This window comes from Thermobia domestica, chromosome 2, assembly GCF_964235325.1.
Source record: "Thermobia domestica chromosome 2, izTheDome1.hap1.1, whole genome shotgun sequence".
Taxonomy (NCBI): domain Eukaryota; kingdom Metazoa; phylum Arthropoda; class Insecta; order Zygentoma; family Lepismatidae; genus Thermobia; species Thermobia domestica.
The window spans coordinates 124,848,159-124,871,619 of record NC_137455.1 but is presented as its reverse complement, the minus strand read 5'-3'; the positions used below and the strand labels follow the sequence as shown (position 1 = coordinate 124,871,619).

The window sequence follows — 23,461 nt, the reverse complement described above, 5'->3', positions numbered from 1 at the left end:
GTTCTATAACTATAAGACTGCCGATACTGATGCATAGCACAGTTTGGAAGTCTAAAAATAGCAGCCGTTCAAGAATGCGGAGTACCAGACGAACGGAGTAACAACACCTTATTGTGAGTCTCACCGAGAGATCCTAATAATAAATGAGTTCCGTTCCATAGTATGAAAGTAGAATAAATTCCGAACTATACGAATTCGATCGTGAAACTGGAAATGGTACATATGTAACTACTGGTTGCAATACAGGAGTCAGATCAAAGACAGAACCTGTTTGTGGGAAGCTGAATGAATATCGAAAAGCCATAATTCGCTCGTCTTCTACCGAGATTGATACCAGAAAAAAATGTGGGTGAAAATAGTATTTTTTTTCAAAGCAGAAACCAGGGCCGTGCCTTGGGGGGGCGAGCGGCGCGATGGCCCCGGGCACCGAAGTAAGGGGGCGAAAAATTCGGGAGAAAAAACTAAAATAGATAGGAAAAATTGCTTGGAATATATGTATGGGGGCGCCGTCGTATACTCTTGCCCCGGGCGCTGATTTTCCACGGCACGGCCCTGAAAGAAACTGTGCTTATCACTATTTGTTGCCATATTTGTTCAATCGCTCTCAACACTGAAACCGGAAGTTATTCATTATTACCATTTTTGGTTTCAATAGAGGTCAACGCAGAAGACAGAACCTGTGGTTGTGACGCTGGACACATTCCAAAAATCTGTTTGTAGCTACATTTTACCATCATTTACACATATCTTTATGCATAAATTGTATTTTGTACTAGATGTGCTGTGGTAGTCATAAAGTTAGATTGCTTTAGTGATACATGTGTGTCGTATCCTTGGGCAATATTTTAGTTAAATACAAAATAAAGTTTAAGAGTTAATCATAATTTTAGGCTAGATTCCATTAACCATTCTACGAATTGTCATCATGTTAGTCTCATAATAAGGAGCTTTATGAGAGTATATTTCAGTTTTTGTTTCACCTTAATAGATGGCATGGTTTTCGTTCAGCATCAATTTTTGGGGTAACAACATAATTTATTTTTCTTAATTTTCTCAAAAACTACCCTTGAGCTTTTATATCAATGCATATGATTTGATTCTACTTACTGAGATCTATCAATTGGCATGCCCTATCTATATACACTTCTTCTCCGTTAATTCTACTTACTGAGATCTATCAATTCGCATGTCCTCTCTGTATACTCTTCTTCTCCGTTAATTCTACTTACTGAGATCTATCAATTGGCATGTCCTATCTGTATACGCTTCTTCTCCGTTAATTCTACTTACTGAGATCTATCAATTGGCATGTCCTATCTGTATACACTTCTTCTCCGTTAATTCTACTTATTGAGATCTATCAATTGGCATGTCCTATCTGTATACGCTTCTTCTCCGTTAATTCTACATTCTGAAAAAAAAATAAATGAGAAGTTCAACAATCAAGGATAATCGATCACTCACAAGAAGAAAAAAGGCAAGTATATTAACCCTTTGGGGACTTTTAGTACAGATCTGAACCATGGCGTCGACCTTCGGAATTTGATTTTTAAATCTCTAGTAAAGCTTTTCACAGCGTGTTTTTGCATTCATTCAAGCAGGGAAGCATCGAAGAATGTGTTTCATGGGCATTTTGCAGTCACGCTTGTGATACCTGGGGGCAGTGACGTCACAGACATGGACGAATGAAGAAAGAAAAGGATAAATTTTAGAGATAAATCCTAACACATCGCTATTAATCCTAGGATCATGATCCACACCTAGTTGTGTTCGTAATAAAGAAATGTTTCCAACTGTACCACTCAAATTTCCCTATTATGTACCAGAAGCGGGAATATCCCGCCCAAAATGGAAAAAGGGGATTTTTTCAGATCTTTTTCCTTTTTCGGGAATTCCTCCTCTCAGGGACATGTGAGTGGTACCGTTTCAAACCTACCACCATTCCAAACAAAACAAGGTACAAACCATGGTCGTAGGGTAAATAATGATTTACTACTTTACTATTCCCGGTCATTCCTATTTGTCGTAGAATCATGGTCTTACCTCATTTTGTTCGTAATGATGCAGCGTTTCCAACGGTACCACTACCATTGCGCTGCCATATACCTGAGGAGATAAATTTCCGAGAAAGTTAATTTTTGAAAATTTGAATTTCCCGCTTTTCTTTATACATTTTGGGCGGGAATTTCTACCCTCAGGTACATGATATGGACATGCAAGTGATACGATTTAAAGCGCTGGTATCATACAAAAAGGTACAAACCACAATCCTAGAATAAATAGTCTTGGTGCTAGAGCTGATTTACTAAATTTCCCTCCCCATTTTTGGGTAATAGTTACTAATGTATTGTTATTCAATAAGCTCTAGCGTCAAGAGTGTTCATTGTAAGACCATGGTTCGTACCTCATTCTGTTTGTCATGAAGTAATGTTTCGAACTGTACTACTGCCGTGGCGCTAGCACGTATCTGGGGGAAGAAATTCTCAAAAAGATTTTTTCCTGACAAGAATATCTTTTTCCCAATTTGAGCGGGATTTTTTCACTTCTGGTACATAATGGGGAAATTTGAATGGCACAGTTGGAAACATTCCTTCATTACAAATACAAAGAGTTACGAACCATGATCCTACGATAAAGAGTCTGGATACTAGAGCTTGTTGAATAACAATAGTAGATATTAGAAAAAAATAGTATAAATTAATTTTAGCACCTAGACTATTTACCCCAGTATCATGATTCATACCTCGTTTTGTTTGGAGTGAAGCAAAGGTTTTTTTTGGGGGGGGGCATAACATTCGCATTTCCATGTTGTGTACCGGAGGGAAGAAATTCGCAGAAAATTGAGACTTTAAAAAAAAAAGAATCCTTTTTCCCAATTTGGACAGGAATTGTATTGCCTTAGGTACATATTAGAGAAATTTACCAATTAGGAAAACACTGTTTCCTTCCGAATAAAACGGGGTATGAACCATGATTCTACGATAAATAGTCTCGACGTAATAGCTGCTTGACTGAAAGTCTAAAATTCACCTAAAAAAGTGGAAATCTCAAAAGGGTTAATGTATAGGGTTTTCTAGTTCGAATGAATTGTTTGTACAGTTCTTCGAATAATGTTTAACGACAAAAAAAAAAAAAAGTTTTAGTGAAAAGTTTGTGGTGGGAACAATAACTATATTATATAGTGGTTTAAGGTCTCGAAAAAACTGTTTTTTTTAAACGAATATCTTTTCCATGCTTTTTTGGCTCAGGATTTTGTTCTTTTAATATTTCATATTTAGTGAAGAAACAACAGTGTGTTCCAGCTTTCTTTTCCCATCATAGTCTAACTTAAAAAAAAAAAAAAAAAGTAATCTGAAGAAAAATAAAAGGCAAGAGCCACCGCACTAAGCTTTGTTGCTCCAGTTCCTTACACTAAATCATATTATGCTGCTGCTATTAGTGAAACATTTTCTTCTGAAACATGGACAAAATTATGAAGCCTTTTCGGCTCTAATATTAGGTATTGAAGAGTATCTGAAACAATAGTGTTTCTGGAATAGCGGTGATACTTTTTTCTTGTCTGCCAGTTTGACTTTAAGCAACCCAAACAACACATTTCAAGACGTATAAATTTCAAGAACTTGATATCATGGTTAGACAACCATCGTGGGACTTATGAGATGCTAGTTGTGTCAAAAGAGCGAAAATTTCCGTTTTCTTTCCAAAAGGCGTTTTTTTCTTTTTTTTTTTAATGAAAATAAAACACGTCTCAAAAATCCGGCTATTTTGCATCTCTAGCCCGGTATATCAATACAAAGTGCAGTTCAAGCTATGTACTGAAACATTTGAAGATTAATGTGGTGTGAAAGTAAAATAAGAAAAAAGTGTGCGTGTAGATGTATTGTGAGAATCTGTTGATCACTTTAGAAAAAAAAATTGTGTTTGTGATATATCTTCAACCTATGACTACTGGAGAGTGAGAATGTGGCTCTAGTGCCGAACGTATACGGAACAATCATGTCATACTATTTAGTGATTAATTAATAGTAAACTGTACTTCATACGTATCCCAACGCAAATCAAATGAGATCTACTAGTTTTATTAATGTACAACTCTTCTGTTGAATGAATACATTGGGTGGGTGAAGAAGCTGTCTTTACTTCAAGTAAGTCTAATATTTTAATTTTTCAAATGTATAGCTGTTTTCGTAAATTACAATTATTTTCCCACACACACGAAAAAAAAATACATAGCAGTAATACTGCAAAGATTAATGGAAATTACACGCTGTGATGGGGGGCGGGGGGCGCTGTTGAGAGAGGGGCGCAACAAAAAGACTTGCCCCCTCCTATATTTGAAACGTTGTTACGCGGCTGTTCGTTGCCATTGGATACAGTTTTCATTTTCTTGGAATACATCAAAACTCAACAATACTTAGTCACTCCACATTCCAGTTATACAAAATAATCCTAAAACCTAGAACTATGTTGAATTTACTAAATTTAATTGTATAACAAAACTGTATATGTACACCCCTAAACTCGTATATTACACTGCGAAATTATATATTCCTTACTGAGCTCTTTCGTGGCTAAGCGGTTAACGTACGCATCTTTGACGTGGGAGACCTGGGTTCAATTCCCGGAGGGAGCTCACGTGGTTCGGACTCTACGTTAATCATTAAGTTCACGTCTCATATAGCTTCGCTGCTGAACAGGATGTTAAACTGAAAAAAATCAAATCAAAATATTCCTTACTATAAGAAAGAAGAAAAGAACTGTCAATTTTTCAAGAAAAGAACTGTTTTAGGAACTGTCAATTTTTGTGCAATTAAAGAATAACTTGTGAAGGACTTCTTTTCTTGCGAAATGATATCTCAATTAGATCCAGAGCGGCTTACTAACATATCGAGCCCTTGTAAGATGAAATGAAAGTACGCTCGAATTGTCTCGCTCCAACAGCTTAATTTTTGGGTCATTTTTTAGTGGCATTTTTAAAACGCAATTTCTGCAGCTTTCTTAACTTCACGGAAAGATAACCAATACGTACTCATGGAACGGCAAATATTTTATGGCACCATTTGTATTCTATGAACCAATAATACATACAAAACTTTATATTTTCAAATGAAACTATATACATTAATGGGTCATTTCAGAAAGTGGAGGGGCAACTGCCCCCCTTTGCCCCCCCCCCTAATCGCCGCCCGTGGTCCTAGGGTTAAAAGTGTATCCTTGTATGGATATTTAGATAGAGGAAATACTATTATAGTTCTTGCCGAATTTCTTTAACTACTTACGATATGTTTCATTATTTTTAAACTAGGGTTTAAAATGTGATTGGTTGCGTTTAGGGCGGCTTATAAAACTTGACACATGTTCATTAGAACGTTTTATTTTCATTTGATATAAAGAATTACCCAGCAAATTTTGGCATTTGAATTTTTTGACACCCTGTATTTACGATAGGAAATGAAGTTATGCAATGTGCATAAATAATTGCTGTTTTCCATGCAGTAGTATTTGCATTAAGGTGCGTGTAATTATTATTATTTAAAACTATATAAATTTTAAAATAACGCTGGCACATGAATTCACATCCATATATGAAAATCTCATAGGTGATATGGTAATGCTCTTAAGTCGTAATTAAATTGTACGTAATTACAGATGTACATGAAAAGTCAGAGTGTTAGAGCTGACGGTGATGAACAGAAGAGGAAGAAAAGAACACATTTCTTTCAACTTACCTAAGGGGTTTTAAAAGTGACATGACAATTGTGCAGGAAGTATAGCAGGATCTTTCAAGTGAAAAATTTTTGTTCTTTAGTCGTCAAAAGAGAGGGGATGGGATAGATGATTTGAGTACGAAACTACATTTATACATATAAACTAGTTCTCTCTTTGGTTAACCCTAGCACACTGATAAGCATCAAATATTTTCTGGGCGCTAAGTATACGATATTATACGTGGGCGCTAAATCTACGGGCGCTAAGTGCACTCCACGGCGGGTTCGATGCCAGCCCCCGCCAAGTGAACTTTGTGGTGGACAAACACCGTGTGAGTGGATTTCCTTGAGGTTCTACCACTTTCTTCATTCCACCATTTCCTTCCTTACTCATCATCACCGTCTCCTTTAGCCTAACTAGTATATCCGTGGGACGTAAAACTCAAAGATTTCATTTCCTTTTAATTTCCTCTGCGTGGTGTATATTGTGACGTTGCACTTGTTTTATTGATGTACCTTATTTTTATACCAAAGCTATCTGAACGAAGATTCTATAAAATATTTGAATCCTGTACATTGATGTTCAAACAGCGTTCTTCCTTGCGATTTATCTATAAAATACTGCATTAACAACTAAAATTCCGTGTTAGCAGCCAATACAGGAAATTTCGGGAGAAAGCACTCACCTGCAGAGAAAGTAAGCATGCCATTTGATGAACCAATTCATGCTGATTACAACAAGCTAATAAAATTCCTGTAGGGTTGAGAACGGTTCGAGAGATTCAACTTGGGAGTTTATATGAAAAAATGAGTACGCGCATTTAAACGCTTTAAAAGCGACATTATTGGCATACGAATTGAAATCTATCGCAGGTAACAGAAAAAACTGTTTCGCAATAACTAACGGGTTTGTGAGTCATTATAATGTTCATAATAATGATAGGTTAGATATGAAAATGGATCACTGTTGTTGTTCTGTTGTATGAAGAAAGACGCAGGCAAAATACTTCCTTGCACCATGAACATTTTATATGTGCAATTGCGTTGCATCCATCAAGGAAACAGTTTGCATAACCAAAGCGAATAGCAAATTCGACAGGTGATTTAAAAGGTATACAATTTGTTCGGTAACCTGCTTTGTCGAACGCAAACTGAAACAATCCAATGTATTGCGGTGATTGCAACTGAATCATTAGCATAGACACGTACTTTATTTGATTGTTCCGTTGGTACATCATAACGTCCGGATGAAGTAGTTTCACACTATGCATATACAAATTTCCTGCCATAATCTTTGATTGTTCGGAATCAAATGGTTGTACAAATCGTATGCAGTTCTTTGGTATATTCTCAACCATTAAGTCTTTGCCATCCGTCATCCAACTTGCAATGGACAATTTTGTCTGTGAATGGACTCCAGCGATCACGCAACAGCAAGTTCAGACCATCAAAACTGCATTCGTGCATTTAACGTTGAATCTCTCGAAAAGTTCTCAACCGTACAGGAATTTTATTAGTTTTTTGTAATCAACAAGAATTGGTGTTCAAAATAGCATGCTTATTTTCTCTGCAGACGAGTGCTTTCTCCCGAACTTCCCTTGTAAGGTTTAATGAGTTTCAAGAAAGATTCATTTCTTCAAATGCCATAATCATTAGGATTGTCAAGAAAAGCATATATTGTAATTTTGTGTAATTGACAACCGAGAGTACCTTATACTCTAGTGCGGAGCCCGATTCGAAGCAACCAGTTTAATATATATATATATATATATATATATATATATATATATATATATATATATATATATATATATATATATATATATATATATATATATATATATATATAACTTTTGAGTCCCGCACGTTTCACTAACTTCTCACTGGACTTATATACATATTGTATTTATAATAGAATTAAAAGCTACATAAAGATTATTTAAGAATTTATGTTGCAATGACAGAATATAAGAAGGTTTAACTTCGTATTTATTCTGGTAAGGTTTCTAAATTTTAGTTCTTTAATTCTATTTTTGTTGTTGTTTCATGAATGCTGTATAAAATCAAAGACAGCAGTTAATTGACTATGCAAAAGTCCTAATTGAGACATCAAAATAATTATAGCACACAATGAAGAATCCATTAGAATAAATATATGCATCTATTTCATATCATTAAAGTTGTAAAGAATGTAAATGAAAAAAAAAAAGGCATATATATCTAATTTGGCAACTTTATAGCTTTCTCCTAGAACAGAGTTATTTCTTTCTTCGATAAGCAATGACATTTTCATTATTCACATCGTTAAAAGAAATAAACCGTGACTGAATTGCTTTCCATGAGACAGCAAAATAATGCAATTATATCAAGTGGTCTGTTTGTCTACTTGTCTGTTCAAAACAACAAAGAGTATTTTATGCAAGTAAACTTTTGGTTACCCACAACTAAACTATACCTAACCACATCCTTTGTAAGCATGTAGGTATATGTGTGTGTGAGAGAGAGAGAATGCGAGAGTACTACAAGACAACCTCAAGTACTTATAATGAGAAATTTATGGTCTGGTCAAATAACGACTTGCGTAGAAGTGTGGGTATATGTATGTATACTATATATATATAGGTACGGGCGAGATGCCACTGCATTTAAATTGTGTCGATGAACAATGTTACAAATGGGATAGTTGTTGTTGAGTAGGATGACTGGAGGTTGCAAAGCAACGTTAGATGACGAATAAGATAACACGCAAGGTTTCAAGAGGGGCGTGTTTTGTCTTCCCCCCTAAAAACGCAACAGTTCTAATCTCAGATGGGGACTATAATAGTACAGTTCGTTAAAAAAAACTATACAAGATTGTCGATTTTTTTTCTTACTTGCTCTTTTTTGTTCCTCACGTTTCGTGTTGAGCGTCACACCTTTTCTTACATCGCCCTCCTTCCTTCTCCCCCGCACCGTACCGCGCGTCAATGCTTTGAACTTAATATTTTCTCTTGCTTTCTCTCTCTTTACTCCGTAATGGTCTTCGAATAGGAGGAGTCAACGCTTCACTCTGGCTCCCACCTCGCACATAATTTACATTCTCTCACTTTTGTTGTTGTAAGTACATAAAAAAAACTGATTCTTTTTAATATATCTAAATTTCATACCTTCCCTTCTTTCCGTATTGGAAGTATTATTGTATAATGTAATCTGTTGAAGTGCTTTGATAGAGTTTCTATCTGGCAACACTGCCAGACAATTACAGGTTTCGGCGCATTCAGCGGGTGGGGATTTGGAAGGGGGAGGACGCAATCGTGCAGAGCAACGCAGATGAGGTACAAAAAGCCCTCGAGGCCCTTTGGCCATAAAAACGCTTGACAGCTACAGCTACGTCTTTATTGTGCAGACGAAAATCTTTTCTTTTCCTCGGTCTCTTTTCTTCCCTTTTTTTATGCTGTGCCACTAGGCTTAACCACATGGCTCCATATCATAGTCCTTAACCAGTGTTGCCACGAAATTACGAAAGGAAAATTTTCAAAACTGAATTTTATTTATTGTGTTTCAGATCTAGTTTTACAAGTATCGCTAGACCATTTTGCAGGAGTGAAGTTTGGATGTTCTATAAAGTTTTGGACTCCCAGACAATTCGATGGAAATTCAAAATTGAAAAATAACAAAAAGAAAATTTAGATTTTTTTTTCACGGATCTCTCCACAATTCTCGGATGTTGCTTTCCTTATGGACGACCCTTGTGTCATTCCCCCATGGTTAATAACGGATCCTTCTTTTAAGTTCTGATGTTTCTAAGAGCGAAACATTAATAGTTTTGACTCAAGCGTACTTTCCTTGGGTGGATTATATAGATTTCTATACAATTTGAGATAAGGAATCGTTTTGGCTCAATAGTAAAGCGTTCACCTCTGGTGCATGGGGTCCTTGGTTCGATTCCAACTCGCGCTTAGTGAGTTTTGTGATGGACAAACACCGTGTGCGTGGGTTTTCTCGGTGTTCTCCCGTTTCCTCCCACTTTCTTCATTTCATTCATTTTTCATCATTATCGTCTTCTTTAGCCCATCGGTCATAATTGTGGGACGTAAAAACTTTAAAATAAAAAAATATTTCTATACAAATTGTTAGTATGTTACCAGTTCAAATATTTAAACTAATTTTGGACTATCTAAATGATTCAATTTGCATAATGTGTCCTCCAATATTTGTGAGCAATCCGTCTTCCAGAAATTTTGTATGGGAAGAGGAATCAAAACATGAGCACCCACGTATTCTGGAAGAGTGATTTTAACTCTCAATCACCAACAATAATTGAAGTAATATTTTCTCGGACTAACCATTATCAACCTATAAGATATAGCGTTCTCTATTCAAATTTCTTGCAGATGTGAGGGTTATTTATGTGATATACTATATATATATATATATATATATATATATATATATATATATATATATATTTGGTCTAGGAATTAATTCGTGCGGGTGGACAAGAGATGGCGCAACGAACGGAGCGTTCAACAGTTCCGTGTATCCGCACATGTGTTGCAAACCCCTGTCATCGCGTATCGTTCGTAGTATAGCGCAGTGGATTAAAGCGTCAACAACACCAGTTTGTAGTTAAGTGAACATGGCGCAATTTGTGCCTGATAAAGTGTTTTTGCGGGGTGTCCTGCTGCATTACTTTAACATGCAGAAAAGTGCGACTGAAAGTCATCGTATTTTGGTGGAAGTGTATGGTGACCATGCTCTAGCTGAGCGAACGTGTCAGAAGTGGTTTGCACGGTTTAGAAGTGGTGATTTCGGCTTGGCAGACCAAGAGCGAGCTGGACAGCCAAAAAAATTTCAAGACGAAGAATTGACAGCATTGCTCGAGCAGGATTCGTGTCAAACGCAGGAACAACTTGCAGCAGCATTAGGCGTTGATCAAACAACAGTCTCCAAACGCTTGAAAGCCATGGGAATGATTCAAAAGATGTCACATTGGGTTCCACATGAATTGAAAGACAGAGACGTTGAAAGACGAAAAACCATTTGCGAATTGCTGCTTCAACGACAGAGCAGAAAGGGTTTCTGCATCGAATTATTACGGGTGATGAGAAGTGGATCCATTACGAGAACCCTAAACGAAAAAAGGCCTGGGTGAAACCAGGTGAACCAGGTCCATCACAACCAAAACGAGATATTCACTGTGCAAAGGTTATGCTGTGCATATGGTGGGATATGAAAGGTGTGGTGTACTATGAGCTGCTGCAACCGGGTGAAGCTATGAATGGAGAACGTTATCGACGACAATTAATGCGTTTGAAGCAAGCTCTGGCCAGAACACGACCAGAATGGGAGAACAGACATGATAAACTTATTGCTCAACATGATAACGCTCGCCCACATGTCGCAAAACCGGTCAAAACCTATTTAGAAAATGTCGGATGGGAAGTTTTACCCCACCCGCCGTATTCACCAGACGTTGCTCCTTCGGACTACTACTTGTTCGATTGCATGAACAACGATTTGATTGGACAGCGGTTTACTTCTTCAGAAGATATCGAAACATGGGTCTCTGACTGGATCGTTTCCAAGGATGAGGACTTCTTTCGCCACGGAATCTGTACATTGCCTGACAGATGGGCGAAAGTGGTGGCTAGCGATGGACAATATTTTTCTTAAGGTATTTATGTATTTTGTGTTTGTACTACAGCTTCAATGTGTGCGTACCAACCGCACGAATTAATTCCTAGACCAAATATATATATATATATATATATATATATATATATATATATATATATATATATATAGGGTCTATATATTAAGATGTGAAGGACTGGACTAGGACACTATTTGCTGAAGAAAAATATCCACTTCTAAGTGGCACGCAACTGCAATTTAATTTTTTCGGGGATGGAGTTGAGTTGAGTTGATTTTAGTTTAGCGTCCCTTTCAGCATCGAGGCTATATGAGACGTGGACCTACTGATTAACGTGTAATCCGAACCACATGAGCTCCCGCCGGGAATCGAACCCGGGTCTTCCACGCCAAAGGCGTGTACGCTCCCCACGGAGGAGCTCTTTTCGGGGATGGAATCAGCTGGCTAATTGCGTCTAGGAAGTATGTCCAAAAGAGCAAAGGGGTTCTGAATAGATACGTGGCCGTCACACAAATTTTCTCTGATCCTCCCCCTCTGGGAAACCAAGTGTAACCAACAGTCAGATAGCGGTACGTTTGTTTCAATGTAGCCAGAAAGAGGGAGACAAATGGGAAATTTTCCGAAAATTTCACCTAAAATCGGGAATTTTTGTTTGGAAACACTGCCACCAGACAGATGCAAACTATCTGAAAATAAATCTTGGTACTCCCTAATATGTCCTACAAGTATCATCCATCTAACAAAGTAAGCATGAAATAAAAAAAAAAAAACTTCATTCTACCTCAGAAATTAACCATTTTCTTACCTCTTAGAGAACATGGTTCATTATAAACATCCACTGTACTTCCCCTAATTATCCTACTGAAACGTTTTATGTGTTGTGCATTGTGTGGGCTAAGGACGAGACTTTCAGACAGTGGTACGTTTGTTCGAATGTAGGCAACATAAGGGAAATAGAGAGAAAAGAGAAATTTTTCCAAAATTTTCCCTTAAAATAGGGGATTAAATTTTTCTGTAGCTGGCAACACTGCTACCAGACAGACGCAAACTATCTTAAAACAAACATTGATATACCACTAATGTACCCTACAAGTATCATGGCGATGTTTAAGAAACAAAACCTCTAACTACAAAAAATAAAATAGATTACGGTAAACAGAAAAATAGGGAAAAATAGAAAAATCAAGTGTTAGAACCTAAATACGAATTTTTCGTGCGCCCCATAATTACCCCATTGTAACAATCTCTACCTGCTTTTGTTCAGTTGACTTGCGATCGGACTTATAGGTACGGATTTACAAACAAAAATTTCCAATTTTTGCTCAAATTTAGGGAAATTTTAATTTCATTAGTTGGCAGCACTGCGCACGGGCCGGTCAATTGCTGTCAACAATTAGATATCTATCCGAGGTATCTACCTGATGTCTTAAGATCTCCCTACAACGAAGAGTAGGGAAGAAAGGTAAAAATAAAATTCGAAAAGTCTCTAATACTTTGGGTTGAAATTTGAGAAGGAAATTCGACACGTAAAAGAAAAAGAAACTAATGTGGTAAACTATAGCCCAACCATATTTGGCCAAAAATTATCCCGATATCTTAATTAGTGTCCAGACAGGAGCGGATTAAAAAAGTGATACATCCTTGTGACACGAAGGTTATTAAATAGTTTATGGACAAAATATCTGGAAACACTATTAATTTATTTAATAGTGTTTTGTAGATTTTTTTCTTTACTTTTCAAATTTTTAATAAGATTTATTTCTTTTAAGTTAATCAACATTTAAATCAGGGCCGGACTCAAGCTGATTGGACTATTTAGTTGGTTGGAATCGGGCGTGTGCCTAAAGGGGTTCCCACGCTACAGAGTTAGGCTACAATCGGTTGTCAAATATACAATTACATTATAATATACTTTTTGTTGGCAATACCAATGACTGTGGCATCTGGAGAAAGGAAGTTTTCCAAGTTGAAACTGTTCAAGACTAAACTGAAGACTCGTTGTAGAAAACTATGTAAGTGTCACCTTAAAATTATTTGTTTCACTTATTTTATTTTTAACACGTTTATGCCTTAGTTAAATTTTCATACTTCGTTATATGCTAGGTTTGTATTTCTAAGCAAAAATATTTTCTATTTTGTGACGCTTGGGCACAATTCATATTATTTTCTTTTGTTGCTACTGTTACAGTAACTATTGTTTTTGGCACTTACATTGTTTTCTACAGCGAGTCTTCCATTGAGATAATCAGCGCAGCAAGCATATTTTGACAAGTAGGACAATTTTGTCCATTAAATCTGAAATTAGCAAGAGTTTGAATGTAGACAAAATTCCAAAATACTTTGCAGAGAAAGAAAAGCACAATTTTAATAAAAATGAATAATAATATGATACATTTGTAGTTTATGAATGTTAGTACTTTCTAAAAATTCAAAGAAATATTTATTTCCAACAATGCAATTTTCATTTTTCCTCAAGATTTTTTTTGGTATTTTTTTCTTGCAATAAGTGGTTTGAGTCACTAAAAAAAAAGTTGTAACGTAACTAGATATCTACCTTTTCAGAGGGCCGCGGTGGCTCAGTGGGTTTCTTCGGGGTTCTCCCACTTTCTTCATTTTACCATTTCATTTGTTTCTTATCATCACTGTCTCCTTTAGCCTAGTAAAACAAAGATTTCATTTCATTTTAACCTTTTCAGAGGTATTAATTACTTTAATTACCGGTACTTTAGTTTAGGCTTACATATATGCAGTTTTATATTAAAATGCAGGTTACATTTGTTTGATTAGCTCATTCGCATGTGGTATGTATATGGGTCCCCAAAAATTGTTTCCAATTGAGCCCTGCACCTTGTAAAGCCGGCTCTAAGCATTGTACGTAACAACAAATAATGGACAAATTAATTATATTATCTGTTCATCTACCTTCCTATCTATCTGTCTACTGATCTCTTATCTGTACTGTATAATACCGTATATATTTCAAATTTAATCTCCGCTAGGTAATTTCCTTAATGTTAATTTAGTATTATGATTATTAAGAATATTACGTCACTGTTAGGAGTAGGAGAGTATCATAGTTAAGAGGCCTAATCTTGCGAAATTAAAATACAGTTAATTTTACAGTAATTATGTGATATCTTCAAATAGATAGAAACAGTGGTGCTATTCAGCCGGTTCGCACCGGTTCACTAGAACCGGTTGTTAAAATATTTCGAGTTCGCAGAACCGTTTGTTGCATCTCCAGCAACTCCCTACTTTCTTGACCGCTGAGTAGTAGAGTCGATTTGGGTATGTAGAGAACCGATAGGCTCTGTTGGTCACTAATACGTTGGTCTTGATGTCACAAAGTTAGGTGTGGCAAACAGAAGTCGGAAAACCGATCGATGGTCCCGACAGTGTTGTGGTCACTTCTCGGGTCACCATGCACCACTTGGGAGGCTTCCGGTGGAGATCTTAGGGTCTCTACTCATCTCTTGACTTTCCTGCGTAATTCTATACCGCACACTACCCATCAAAGCACAGAAATTCTGCAGAGTTCCGACAAGAAATGAAAACCGGCTCAGAATCACGGATTGTTTACTTGTGTGAACGCGTATGTCCGGCAACTGACGGATCCCTCGGGCAATGTAGTAGGTATGGGGAAAACGAGCAAATACGATTGTTTCCTAATATAGATATCTCAAGCAAGCTCAGGAATGGGTTCCAACTGAAACCAAACCAAGCTCAGCTCACACTCTTAAAAATTCCCTTGCTCAGAAATGAGAAAAATGCATGTTCAAAACCAATGGAGTATTTACAATTTTGTTTCGGGAGGGGCTTTCCCTCTTTCGGAAGGGGGGGGTGCCTGAAAATGAGAAAATTCTGCAAGATATTTCATATACTTTACTATAGTAAATAAGATTTCGGGGGGGCTTAAGCCCGGAAGCCCCCCCCTAAATACGCCACTGTTCAAAAAATAAGTAATTTTTGCTCATCTTTGAAACAAAATACCTCATTATTTTCAAACGTGCTTTCATTTGTGAGCTCAAGGCAAATTTTCAGGTTCCCATTTATGAGATTTTCTCATTTCTTAAAATGAAATTAGTAACATATATTCTACATGAACGACTTTAACCATTACCTTTTCAATGAGATAACACGACGCCAGTCTTGGGAAGTAACGTAACGCAAGTAACGCGTTACTTGTAACGCGTTACTTTTTAAGTAACGTTTCCTAATAACGCGTTACTTTTTCCAAAGTAACTGTAACGGTAACGCTTTACAAATTTTTAAGTAACGTACCTAGTTTGCGTTACTTTTTTAGCGTTACATTTCGGATGAGTAACTACAATACATATATATTTTTTCGGAAACAAATGTTTCTTTCCAGTGAAGTGAATTTCTCAGAATGGAACAATGTTCGCCTTTTCCCGTTTCGCCTTATGACCTCTAGCAATGAAATTTGCATATAAAACCTGTTATCACTTTTCATCTTAATGTAAGACGGAACGGGAAATCTCGATGTGCATTTTCCCGTTTCGCCGTACGAACTTTATGTTGTAGGCTTGCAAATACATTCATAGATACAATTTGATTTGTTTATTTATATAACAAAATATAGCCACTTGCTGTTTTTTGAAGATGAGGACAGTCTCAGGAAAATCACATGTACTGATTGCAAGCACCTGGAAGATTTTGACAGCTCTAAATCAATACATTCAGTGAGTGAACTACGAGTGCAATGGTAGTCTTCTTTACTTTGATTGACGTTGTTTTTATAAAGATGGAGAACGAAAATATTTTATCGTTCGAACATTTGAAAGAATACTTTTTCTTAAAAGCTGAAGATGATGGTGAACAGAATTTGAAAGTAAAGTGGTGCCCCGGCGGGAAATATTTATCAACAACTAGGGTACCATAATTAACGACATACAGTAAGGGGTTAATATGAATAAACTGTGTTCTGATGAGCAGGTCTACTTTATTGATGTAATGTTGATGGTATGTATTATTAGAGTTCTTTTAGATCAATTTGCGTATTCTAAAGTCCCGTTGATTATAGAGTTTGGAACAACTAGCTTTAAAAAGCATGTATCGATTTTAGAGTTATTGGCAAGTTTTGATTCACTCCCAGTTCATGTGTTCTCATTTTGTCAGTTGTAGTGTAATGTTTCTCTATATTCTGTATTTTTAATTTTACATAACAACATTGCTATTATTATATAATTAGTTTAGCAGAATAATAATAAGCAATTTTTTCTACTTCATAGGGACGGGCACGAGTCAAGTTAAAACTCGACTCGAATCCAAGTCGAGTTTCGAGTCGAGTCAAAAGTAATATTCTCGAGTCGAGTTCCGAGCCGATTCACTGTTTTTGGCGTTGAGTTTCGAGTCGAGTCGAGTTTTATAAATGGCTCGCTCGTTTTAACTCGTTTTGAAATCATGGCCTGATTACACTAGAAAGCGAAAGCCATGAGAAATGTAAGCTAAGCAGTGATATGGAATACTTTTAGTATTGCTCACGAGAGGGGACACTGCTCGCATCTCATCTCGTCTCGATAGCAAGACTACAAGAGATTTTTTTAAAAACAAGCTTAGCTTGGATCGGCTTAACTGAGCCGCTGACTCGAGCCGGCTCGCTTGGGGTGAACCATCGGCTCGAGCTGGCTTGGTTGGGATGAGTCATCTGCTCGGTTCGACTCAACTGAGCGAAGGGCTCTAGCCGACTCGGTTGGGTGAGTTGTTGGCTCGGCTCACTTCTCGGTTTGGGTCGATAGTGAATGAGCTGTGAGCCGAGCTGCTCGAGTCCTTGACAATTCTAAACCCGGGCCGAGCAGTTTTGAAGATATTTGGCCAGTGCCCTATATACTCCTAACAATGTTTGGCTCGAACCCGAATTCTCAACCTAGACTCTCAACCCAAATTCAGAAGCTCGTGAACAATGTCCTTGACTGCTAGACTTCACGGCTACCGAGCTTGGCAATCAACTAGTTTTTTTAGTATTTAGATATAAACCGCCTATCATTCATGTTTTATACACACTGTTGCTACAATAATAATAATAATAATAATAATAATAATAATAATAATAATAATAATAATAATAATAATAATAATAATAATAACGGTAGTAATAGTCGTACGGAAAAATGAATTAATAAGATTTTTTCATATATTCAAAATTTCGGATCTGAAAGTAACGCGTTACTTTCGAAGTAAAGTAACAGTTACTTTTCTGAGGCAAGTAACGCGTTAGTAACGCGTTACATTTTAAGAGAAAGTAAAGTAACTTGTAACGCATTACATTTTTACAAGTAACTTACCCAACACTGCACGACGCACACCTTCTGTCAAAAATTGACTCCAATTACCACTGAGTTATTCATTTTTCTTATAATTTCCTTATTTCACGTAAAAATGTTGGTTAGCAACCTTCTAACAAATATCATATGCCATTATGTACATATTGAATTGTTACGAATTGTTATGTATTATACTCTGTTTTGGTCTATATCTTCAGAACTATTTAACATATTTTAACGAAATAATGCTCAAACTGGACTGCAAGGACTTCTTTCATCGCGGTCACAAACCAGGGCCCCTATGGTTTACAGGAAGCTCCTTATTCTCTTCCATGTTTGGTACTACTTCACTGTTTTTGCAAAATAACGCATATTTCATTGCATTACCCTACAGTGACACACCACTATGTTGCTTGCATATGACACCCGAGGATCAAATATGTGTATTTTTAAGTAACACAAAGAGAAACTACCCTAATTATAGCAAACTTTTATATTTTTCTGAAATCGAAGTGACATCTTGTCTTCTGCAATTGTTAATTTTGCAGCACCTTTTATATATATTTTCGATGTCAGAACAAAATATGCTGTTCTCATATACTACAAATCAGGATAGATATGAAAGGCACAAATTAGCATAAAAATCTTAAAATGATGAACTTAATAACATATATTCTACATGAACGACTTTAAGCCTTACCTTTTTAATGATTTAACACGACGCACACCTCCTGTCAAAAATTGACTCCAATTACCACTGAGTTATTCATTTTTCTTTTAATTTTCTTATTTGACGTAAAAATGTTGGTTAGCAACCTTCTAACAATATATCATGTGTCATTATGTACATATTGAATTGTTACGAATTGTTATGTATTATACTCTGTTTTGGTCTATATCTTCAGAACTATTTAACATATTTTAACGAAATAAAGCTAAAACTGGAGTGCAAGGACTTTTTTCATCGCGGTCACAAACCAATGCCCCTATGGTTCAGACGAAGTTCCTTATTGTCTACCATGTTTGATACTGCTTCATTGTTTTGGCAAAATAACGCATAATTCATTGCACTACGCCTCCACTGACACACTTCTATGTTGCTTGCATATGACACTCGTAGAGATGCAAGGGCTCGGAAAAAAAAACGTCTTTTTTGAAAAAAAACTCGGTTTTTTCTGCTTCGCTTTTTTGCTTTGGAAATTTTGGGCTTTTTTTTTTTTTCAAAATTCTACTTTAAATTGATAAAGCAGACTTTGTTTCGCTTCTCTATAACACAAAAAGCCATTAAAATTAGTGGTTGATGCCGATAATAATATAAAATCTCGAAAATAAACCATGAATTTCTAAAAGATATTTCAAACAATTTTATTTCAACATATTTACATTATGAATTCCAAAGGATTAACCAATGTATATAATAAAAAATTTTTAACCTCGTATATACAAAAGTAAGCAGACTTGGTAAGAAACATGGTTGTTTTTGAAAATGCCTAAAACCCGTTTTTTTGGGGGGGAGTTTAAACCAGGTTTTTTGGGTTTAAACCAGTTTTTTTTTTTTACTTAGATATTTTGCTTTATGTATTTATATTACATATTCACAGAAATAAGTTTGTTTCGCCTTGGTGTTATTATGCAACAACGGAGTTATGCTGGAAGAGGTTCCATAAGCTTAAACAAGTCCGGTCAGTAAATTTCTTAAATTGAGAAACTCCAGCTCTAGCCATCGGGAAAATCCCGTCATTACTTTAAATGTAAAACAATAACGGGAAAATCCTGTTATTGCTTTGCATATAAAATTTGAAGGTCAACGTATCATAATCAGTACGCTAAAACTGAGGTAATAAATTACAAATTTAGTATGTAGATATTGAAAGTCCAATCCAAGCTGATGTTGGAAGCTACGTAGGCAATCGATAAATTTTGCCAATTTGTATCAATATATTTAAGCAACCTTGGCTTCTTTATAAGACAACAGGCATTCAGGCATGCAGAAATATATAATTTGGTTTCGTTTCGTATGTTTAGGCTTAACATCCTTACGTAATACCGAGGTTATCAAGGAGAAGACTTTCGCTTAAAGTGACATCCGAACCGCTACTTTGTTGTAGTTCGACTGAGGGTTGTGGTACAACAAAGAAGTGTTGTGGTTCGACCGAGAATTGAACATGGGACACCTTGATTAAAATGTGAAAAGGAAATAAAACTAATGGAGATGGTCTGATATGTGGAAACGTCACCATGAAGTTCACACGATTCGTATTTTTCGTTCATTTTAATTTTTTGGTTTAAACCAGTTATTAAAAAAAAGCTGTGTAAACGAGCCAACCCTAAAAGTAAACACTTCTCTTTAAAAAAATATAAATAACTAGCAAAATTGTATGTAGTATTTTTACTTCAAAATATTCCATACCCTCTTTTTGAAACAAAATATTAAAATAAACATAAGAGAAATACTTAGATTTATGTGATACACTTAAAGGCTGCACATCTTGAACTTTTAGTTATGTATATTCTTAAAATTCTACAGTTAAGTTTTTTATAACCACCATCATGGTTTACCCAATCCTCAAGTTTTCAGAATTTTTAACAAGAGTGATTCAACATATCATTACGGACCCCCCCCCCCCAAAAAAAAATAAAAGAACTACGGAATATTTTTAAGTTAAGCTAAATACAACTGCACAACAAACATAACTGAGTGGTTAGCTTTTGCGCTTCTCTCCTGAAGTCCGGGATTCAACCCAGCATTCGATCATTCTGACAAAGCTTTTCTTCATTCCATCTGTGAATATAGCAATAGTGCGTGTACTGTGAGTTGACCGATTTCCTTTCTTATTATTTTTAAGTCGTTATTGTTACTAATTACCAGCAGTGACGGTTTAGGGGGTCGGTCTTTCGGACTAGAGCCTGTTCCTGAAAGTTGCGGAATGTCTAAAACAAACGAAATATCTATTAGTTATGCCTTTACTCATAAACTTTAAGCTCCTGTCAAATAAAAATTACGAATGTTTAGAAAAACTAAACATTAGTAAGAAAAACCCCTCCCAAAATAATTTTCTAAATTCGCCACTAATTCTCAGTATAAAATGATCTTCAAGGTTGTATCCGGAAGATTATTGCTAAACATATAAACGAAACGAAATATTAGTTACGCCTGTACTCATAAACTTCAAGCACCTCCCAAATAAAATTAGGACTTTTTAGAAAACGAAACAATCAGAGAAAACCCTCCCAAAGTATTTTTCTAAATCCGCTACTGATTATTTGTATAAATTGGTATTCAAGGTTGTATCCGGAAAATTATTGCTAAATCATTGCACTACTACAGTATAACAGAAATGTGGAAGTACGGTTTGACGGACATATTGAAAAACGTACGCTTTGACGGATATATAGAAAAACGTAAGTTTAACTTTTGTACTAGAAGCTCGAGTACTAAGCTCTTAGAAATGAAACACGGATGACAAACAAAAACGATGTAGAGAAAAAAAATATCGATAACTCAAAAGTTAAAATAAAGTTAAATAGCCTGTAAAATTGCCCTCAAATACTACATTCTTCAAGTTAGCTTTAATTCGTAAAACATGTGCTCCATCCATCTTGATGGTGAATTTCACAGCGAAATATGGCATTTAGGTCATGGAATTCTTATCTAACTATAGAATATACTATAAGAAAGCTATTTAGATAGAAAAATCATGAAAATGAAAAAAGCCAAAATTTCCAAAATTCTCGTTTTTTTAAAAAAAGCCAGCTTTTTATGTGAAAAAAACCATCGATTCAAAAAAGCCGGCTTTTTTGCATCTCTAGACACCCGAGGATCAAATATGTGTATTTTCAAGTAACACAAAGAGAAATTACCCTAACTATAGCAAACTTTTATATTTTTCTGAAATCGAAGTAACATCTTGTCTTCTGCAAGGGTTAATTTTGCAGCACCTTGTATATATACTTTCGATGTCAGAACAAAATATGCTGTTGTCATATTCTACACATCAGGATAGATATGAAAGCTCCAAATTAGCATAAAAAGCTTAAAATGATTAACTTAGTAACATATATTCTATATGAACGACTTTAACCCTTACCTTTTTAATGAGATCACATGACGCACACCTGTAAAAAAATTATTCCAATTACCACTGAGTTATTCATTTTTTTATAATTTCCTTATTTCACGTAAAAATGTTGGTTAGCAACCTTCTAACAATATATCATATGCCATTATGTACATATTGAAGTGTTACGAATTGTTATGTATTATTCTCTGTTTTGGTCTATATCTTCAGAACTATTTAACATATTTTAACAAAATAAAGCTCAAACTGGAGTGCAAGAACATTTTTCATCGCGGTCACAAACCATGGCCCCTATGGTTTACAGGAAGCTCCTTATTGTCTACCATGTTTGATACTACTTCATTGTTTTTGCAAAATAACGCATATTTCATTGCCCTACCCTACAGTGACATACCACTATGTTGCTTCCATATGACACCCGAGGATCAAATACGTATATTTTTAAGTAACACAAAGAGAAACTACCCTAATTATAGCAAACTTTTATATTTTTCTGAAATCGAAGTGACATCTTGTCTTCTGCAATTGTTAATTTTGCAGTGCCTTTTATATATATTTCCGATGTCAGAACAAAATATGCTGTTCTCATATTCTACAAATCAGGATAGATATGAAAGGCACAAATTAGCATAAAAAGCTTAAAAATGAAAATGAAATAGTGCGTGATTTGTAATATAATAGATGACTGAAAAATAACTGTAACAATCTTACCGAAATAATATTACCGTTTTACTAGGGTGTAATATTGCTAGGGCTTAATTAGTATACAGGAAACGAGATAAAAGATTTCAGTTGTAGTAGGGTGCGAATGGATATGAGTACCCAGTATGGTGACGCGGCTGAGGTGAATACACCATATTATTACGAGAGTCGAGGTAGTAAACAACATGTGAAAATAAACATATAGATTTGATTAGACAAGATTCATGGAAGTTATTACCTGTGTTGTACGATTATTAAAATTACTATTGTAATGTAAGTAAGTTCATGTAGTTAATTGGTGGAACACTATTGTAGTAATTGAACCTTACAGTAAGAGTACAGGTAAAGAATAAGTGGATTGATTACTGTAAATATCCTTTCTCTTATGTAGTGATAAATAGAATGGAGAGCATGCCAATGTTTTACTCCCTTTCTCATTCGTTATAAGGGCAAAATAGCTTATGTGTGGAAACAAAGAACACATATGTCATCTGTGTAGTTAGAAACAGCGTTGAAAAGAGTGATTTATTATTATGGAATTGTAATGCAAAGGTAACTTGTACCGATAACCTAGCACATTCGCATCTCCCTCTTTCCTCACCGGTAATCTTTCTAATGACATACGTTTGCAGGTTATTTGTGGCATATAGTCACTGTGCGAATTGAATATTCCGTTCAGATTGATTATACGAATCCATAAGCCCAGATAGCACAGAAAAAATTTTAAAAATGTTTAAAAATTTGCAAAGGCAAACTAAAAAGTTTGCAAAAAACTTGCGTTTTCAAATGAGAAAATTTGCCGAAAGTTCAATGGAAATAACGAAGTTGACGCTGGCTGAGTTTGCAGCAAAGTTGCCTCAGAAAACGAAAACATCTGCCAATACAAACGAAATGTTTGCGACTGCACAGCAAGAAAGTTTGCCAGGACTTTGCTGCAAATATTTTGTGCAAATTTTCTTTGACAAAATTTCCGAAAATGAGCTTATGAATTCGGTGAAAATATTAAAAGGTTTGCAGCAACATTGCAGAAAGTGTTTTCACGATCGCAAGATCATG

General features: G+C 35.7%; 1 long non-coding RNA gene across 1 annotated transcript in view; it reads right to left on the bottom strand.

Annotated features, from left to right (window-relative positions):
• Nucleotides 1-21,815, bottom strand: part of LOC145679730 (uncharacterized) — a 40,624-nt gene extending 18,809 nt beyond the window's left edge. The window contains exons 1-2 of the long non-coding RNA XR_014130511.1: nt 21,713-21,815; nt 1,291-1,411 (exon numbers count right to left, since the gene is read on the bottom strand). This is a non-coding gene — a long non-coding RNA (uncharacterized LOC145679730). The remainder of the gene's footprint in view (nt 1-1,290; nt 1,412-21,712) is intronic.
• Between the last annotated feature and the right edge of the window lie 1,646 nt (nt 21,816-23,461).